Genomic DNA, 7605 nt, shown 5'->3' on the forward strand with positions numbered 1-7605 from the left:
TTGGTGATTGGTCGCAAACTGTACATTGCTAGCGCGGGATGAAATGTTACTTCATATAAGAACGTAAGTAGTAAACTGAAGTGATATTCAGTGCACGAACTAACCTTTCTTTCTGTGATAATTTTTATTTTCTAAAGTAATACTGTGATACGTTACGTCTGCCGTAAATAGTTAAAGCTTAAAGGGTTTTTTGACATATTAGAAGTTTTTTTTTTAAATTAAAGTGTAAACAAATTCAGGTAAATTAACCTAAAAAATGCAAGCCATGGGAGAAACTGTAAGTATTGATAAGTCTGATATTGTAAATTATATTTTGCATAATGGGTTTTCATCTATTCCATACGAAGAACAAATTGTTATTAAAAATAAGGGGCGTCCTTTGCCTAAAATGTCCCGGCTTATAAATATTAGTGCGGGTAAGGGAAGTAATAGATCATTTTCAGATAATTGATACAGCAAGTACTCATGGCTTACCGGGAGTGAAATAAAAAACAAACTTTTCTGTTGGCCTTGCATTTTATTTTCGACAAATAGGGGCAAATATCAAAATCCGTGGTGTGAATCTGGTTACGATAATTTAAAGGAATTATTTAGGGCTTTACATAAACATGATATTTCGAAAGATCATACTTACAGCCAGATTAAATTAGATTTATTTGGAAAACAAAATATCTATGTTTCATTAGATAATGCCCAACGTGAAAATGCTATTAAACATAACGAAATTGTAAAAAATAATCACGCAGTTTTACGTCGTTTAATTGATATTGTAATTTTTTTAAGTTGTCAGGAATTATCTTTTAGGGGACACAATGAATCGGAGCATTCGTTAAATCAAGGTAATTATAGAGAACCAATAAAAATGTTTAAGTAATACGATTTGGAATTTTCTAATTTACTTTCTGACTCGAAGACATTTAGCGGTGTATCTAAAACAATCCAAAATGAATTAATAGAATCAATTAGTTACATTTTGAGTAACTTTATTGAATCTGAGATTCAGGAAACCATTTGCTTTTCACTAGAAGTAGATGAAACTACCGACATATCATGTCATCCACAATTATCAATTGTTGTTCGATACGCGTTACGTGGTAATATCTATGAGATGTTTTTAGGTTTTACAGACGTGAGTAAAAGCCATAAGGCAGAATATATTTTTGGTGTTTTAAAGTACAGATTAAAATTTTTTGATATCAAAAATAAATTGGTAGGGCAAACTTATGACGGCGCTGCCGTGATGTCTGGTGAATTAAATGGTCTCCAGGCAAAAGTTAAAACTATTGCACCGCAAGCTTTATTTACTCACTGTTATGCGCATAGAATGAATTTAGTTTTGCAGGATACATGTAAAAAAATTAAAGAATTTAAGTCTTTTTTTGCCAGTTTAAGCGGATTTGCTTCATTTTTCTCAAGCTCGCCTAAATGGACTAATGTTTTAGAACGGTTTGTTTTGAAAAAAATGCCAACAGTTTGTCAGACGCGATGGAATTTTAAATCTCGGTTAGTTTTCACTGTAGCAGATTTTCGTGAAGAGCTTTTGGAAGTTTTAGATTTTATTATTGAATGCGACGATTTTGAAAGTGATGATATCTCGATCCGTGAAGCAATCGGTTTGAAAACTTTATTAAATGATTACTCTTTTAACATACTTTTAACTATTTTTAAGAAAGTGTTTACTCAAACCGATTTGATATTCAATGTTGTTCAAAATTAACTGACATTATTCATTCCAAAAATAGAATAATAAGACTGGTGCAAAATCTCAGAGATTTTCGTAATGATAGTAATTTCCAGTATATACGCAGTGACGTTTTGGACTCGCTTGATATTTCCGAACCCCCCAAAAAAAAAGACAAAGGCATGACACAGAAACAGATCTCAAAAAACGAGTATATTTTGAAATTTTGGATACTATTATTATGCAAATAGATACTCGTTTTTCGAATTTTGAAGATTTGCAAATTTTTGACCTCTTTGACGATTCAAAATTTAAAAGTTACGCCAAAGAATTTCCAAGATATTTATTAGACAGGTTAATTAAAAATTATCCATCATTATTTAATAAAATAAAATTAGAAAATGAATTAAAAGTTTTATATGCTGATCCAAATATTTTCGGAAGATGGGATAAGTTACAAGATATGTATTATTTTATATACTGTAATTTATTACAACAAACTGTTACCGAAATTAATAAATTATTGTCATTAATTCTCTCATTACCACCAACGTCTGCCTCAAATGAACGAGATTTCTCTTGCCTCAAAAGAATCAAAACGTATTGTCGAAATACCATGAAACAAGAGAGAATGTCAAGCTTGTCTCAAATGTCAATAGAAAAAAAACTTTTAAAATCTCTCCAAAACTCTAATAAATTTTACGATGACGTTATAACCCATTTTGCTACTTCCAAACAACGTAGACTAGACGAGTTAATTTATAAACATGTTTAGGTTCTAAATTTATAGGAAAAAACAAAAAAAAACACAACACACAAGACAACAAAAAATCTCCTATAATGGTTGAAGTCTTTATTAGACGGTATACCTATCTGAGAAGACAAAAAATACCTTGCCGACCTTGTCTCTCAAGCCACGAGCCGCCACTGATATTTAATTGGTCTTATTTGGCTTTGGCTTGTTTAGCAGACTTTTTTTAGAAAAATCTGTATCAATTATATGAAATGATATTGTACTATATTATTTATGTACTTGATAGAACTGTTTTTATTATCATTTAAAATTTTAAACTTGTTAACAATATTTCTCATAACACAATTTACAATTTTATTAAAAAATATTATAAACTTAGAATTCAAGTAAAATTATGAGTCGGCAGATGGAGGTTTAGGCGTGGACCTATTTCCGCAATTGACATCGACATCGCATATACTTCTTTTTTCATCAAATAATGTACCAGGGGCACATTGTAACTGAATTGGTTGACCATTTGAACACTCATAGAATATATTGCAGTCCGTAGCGTCTGGAAGGTACACAGGAAAAACTCCGTCTATAGGTGGGCATGTTCCTACAGCTAAAAAAAAACGAAGTATTTGGGATATTTTATAGATATAATAAATGAAATAGAATAGGTAATGCATAGTCAGCAGTGGACCAGTTTTGTGGCTAGCTTAAGCTCCCGATTTGGCTAAAGTTAAGTTCTTACTTTAATAATTCGCAAAGAGTAATTTTTAGTCCGTTCTTATCCCTATATGATTCAATTCCTTAGATCGTCGTTCCGTGTATTGTTTGTTTATTATTTTTACTGTATTATTTTTACTGGGAATGTTCGTTTTTTATCAATTTTTGTATGATAAAACTGAAATGGAAGTGTATTTACAAAGCATAAATGATGACAAGATGAGTAATGTCCAAAAACGAATTAAAATACACAATTGACCCCAAAAAATCTTTGGGGCTATCCAAAATTAAACTAAATTCTAAGATTTTCTACTACTACTGTTAACACATTTATTTCATTTTGATTTTCTAAGTTTCTCGGCACCTCAGCAATATTGTTTGTATAGGTACAATTAGAAATCACGGTTCCAGTATTTGCAAAATTTTGTAAAATCCTTTGAATTATTGAATGGCTTGTAATTGGTCTATTGGGAAATCTTGCGCTAAATAAAAAACTGACACACTTTTATTATTCCTACATTTTCCTAAACTTATTACATTTTTTAATCAACTTTATTGTTTTTTTTTAAAAATAAAGTACAAAATAAAAATTTCACAAAATATTGGAAATTCCAATATTGTCAAATATTAGAAACATCAATATGACCAAAAGCAATACGTCATACACATTCATGCACTGCGTGTGGCCTGACTTTTAGGGGTGGCCTGAAAAATGTATATTGTTGCAACATTTTGGAATACGTTTAATTCGTAGAATAATTTTAACATTATTTGTTTTCATTACAAATTTCAGTCCTCTGTAAATAGTTTTCCATGACATTAGGTGTAAAATAATTAGGAAAGCAGGAATTTAACAATTTAGAATTTCCCATTGAGGCCCGTTTGACGATACACCACTCTATATATATATATATATATATATATATATATATATATATATATATATATATATATATAACCTAAAAATTCTAGATGACAAGCACATTGATGTTTTAGTGATAGTCTTGAACCAAATTTATAGTTCAGGCGTATTACCCAAAGAGTGGTTAACATCTATTTTTATTTGTCTCCCTAAAAAAAAAACGCAAGAGAATGCAACGATTACGGCACCATTAGCTTAATGTCTCATATGCTAAAGTTACTACTTAAAGTCATCCATAACCGAATATATCACAAACTGGACATAGACGTTAATGATACACAATTTGGTTTTCGCAAAGGCCTAGAAACACGTGATGCTCTTTTTTCACTTAATATACTAATACAAAGATACTTGGACGTCAATCAAGATATATATGCATGTTTTATTGACTATAATAAAGCATTCGATAAAGTACGACATAAACAATTAATGAATGTCCTGAAATCAAAGAAGATTGACTACAACGACCTCAGGATCATATCAAATTTATACTATAAACAACGAGTAAAAGTACGTGTTAACGAACTGCTGTCAGAAGAAATTGAAATTAGATGTGGAGTGAGACAGGGATGCGGAATAAAGGTAAATGGAATCTTGGACCTTGAATGCGACATCAATGAAAAAACTGGAATCATTCGAGCTGTGGGTGTACAGAAGAATTCTGAAAATATCATGGACAGAACACGACACAAACAAAGAGATTCTGCGAAGGATGAATAAAGAAATGGAAATTTTAAATACAATAAAAACAAGAAAATTAGAATATCTCGGACATATTACAAGTGGAGGGAAATACACCTTGCTCCAACTGATTATGCAGGGAAGATCCAAGAGAAGCATAGAGAGGCGTAGAATGTCATGGCTGCGCAACCTGAGAGACTGGTACGGATGTACATCAAATGAACTTTTCAGAGCAGCCGTCTCAAAAGTCCGAATAGCTATGATGATTGCCGACCTCCGCCGCGGAGATGGCACTTGAAGAAGAAGAGAAGATATGTTCTGAACTTTAGAATGAGAAAATAAAGGAATGACGATAGACGGTAAAAATCTTAATCAGCTGAGATTTGCCGATGATGTTACGTTAATAGAAAAAGACAAAGGAAAATTGCCGAAAATACTATTTAACTAATACAAAATCAAGAGAAATAGGACTTAAATAAATCTAGTAAAAACTAAATATCTAACATACGAATCTGTATATAAAACTGAGGATACAACTCTGCACAATAATAATACAGAAACGGTTAAGTCATATATATACTTAGGAGAAACAAATCGAATTAACAAAGATTAACTTACAGGCTGACTTAAATAGAAGATGTTCTTTAACATGGGAAGCATTCGCATTTAAATACAAACAGTATTTAAATCAAACATAACAAATACTTTAAAGGCAAAAACTTTCGTTCCGTATGTGCTGCCGGTACTGACATGTGGGACGGTCACATGGGCTTTTAACAACAACATAGTCCACAAACTCCAAGTGACTCAGAGAGCTATGGAACGGAGAATGCTCAACATTAAGCTCACCGATCGCCAGTCCAATGAAGAAATAAGAAGACGAACAAAAGTTACGGATGTTGAAATGTTAAAATGGAACTGGGCAGGACACATAGAAAGAATAAAAGACAACCGTTGAACGAAGAGAACCATTAAATGGCGACCAAGAGCAAACAAGAGAAGTAGAGGCAGACCTCAAACCAGATGGACGGATGACATAAAGCGAATGGCTGGTCACGAATGAATGCAAAAACCAACAAAAAGAAATGAATGAACACACCTAAGGGAGACTTATACCAGAAGATGAATGGAATAGCTATTGATAATGATGATTCAAATTTATGAGTCTACGAGTATGGTCAAGACAAGTTGCTGTTGTGGATTCTTCATAAAATTTTGCATATGATGCTTAATCATACTTCCTCTCATTATTCATTTATTATTGGTTTCAATTATATTATTCAGGGACAATTTACTTGATATTTTTAAATGCTCTCATTATAAGTTGTCATTTTTAGCTTCTCTTTTGTTGGCACATGGTTACTAATTTCTTAACTTTCGATATTTTTTATTATTAAAGTTACTATCTGTTATGATTTCTCCATTCTACTGTACTTTAATTTCGTTGGTCAACAAGTTTGAATATGTTGTCAATTAACCTTTGAATTTCTTTGCTTATTTTCGTTTTTCTTTACTCAAGATGTTGTTTTGTTACTTCTTTAGCTGATGGTACAATTTTCTTCACCGTTTTTTGTGCGTGTCATTCGTGTCATGTTTGTTTATGATATTGAGTTTATGTAGAGGTTATCTTAGTTTTATCAATACTAGAAAATTAGAATTGGCTCCAATATTATAGACATAAAAAGGACCAAAAAATTAAGAAGGAAAATGAATAAGATATCAAAAAATACTGACCTTGACTATAGGCACTTGTAGCAACACATACTATAATAAGAGTTTTCAGAAGCATATTGAATAAGAAATGCTATTAATATAATATAAAAAAATGTTTCTGTGATAAATGCTTAGGACGAATGTTTCTTTTATAGATTTATATTTTTAACTGCGATGGTAAAGTAGTCCAATATTCGTAGAAAAATCTTATCTGTCAATCTCAATGTATTTACTTTCAGATGATCCAGTTGCATTGTAAGGAGAAGTACAACAGTCAAGTGTTTACACAATTTCCCATTAATACGTTTGTGTTTTAAGAAATTTATAGTACGTTTTTTTACAAGAAAGATAATATTTTGCAACCATCCGGCATAAAATAATAAATTAGATTATATGCGACGAAATCTTGATATTAGCGAACAATTGGTTTTATGCAATTTTAAAGTGGATTTAAGGATAATCTAATAAGTTAATCCTTACAATTCTTTATAATAAAAATGCTCTAGTTGTTAAATTTGATTCTTTCTTATTATTGTTTCGTAATTTGGCCAACAAATAACTCTGTTTAATAGAATACCTTATCCTCGATCCTATATGTCACTCGATTCTAAGTGGGCGCTCACAACGAGGCGCCGACCCTCGCTCCGACCATAGGATCGTACCATATTATCGATCGCCAGGTAAAATAAATGCATTATTTTAAATGCAAGCGTTCACTGTCACTGCTATGCCATCGGCGAAGATACAATGCAATGATCTCCGCTATGAACGTACCTTTAAGGTATTAAGAAGTTTGGTCACTTGGACGAGTTGAAAAATCAGCAGCCTTAAGTTGAAAGAGTACTGTGATTAGAAGATGGTCCTCGATATTAGCTGTATATGGTGACCAGGAAGTCTTATACAGACAGGGCAAGCTACAAGGACATAGGGCGTGCTCTAACTTATTTAAATAAAATTGTGTGCAATTATGACATCAAACATTTGGCTATACAAAAGATAGGGCATGCACTAGAAAATTTGGATTAGAAGATTGTTAGAAGCATACTTGAAGTTATCTTCCAAGAAATCGGCGTACGAATTACTGTGTGTTGTATTAAACTGAAGAGGTCGTGCCCCTCAAAATCAGTGGACTGTCATTTCTTC

This window comes from Diabrotica undecimpunctata, chromosome 2, assembly GCF_040954645.1.
Source record: "Diabrotica undecimpunctata isolate CICGRU chromosome 2, icDiaUnde3, whole genome shotgun sequence".
Taxonomy (NCBI): Eukaryota; Metazoa; Arthropoda; class Insecta; order Coleoptera; family Chrysomelidae; genus Diabrotica; species Diabrotica undecimpunctata.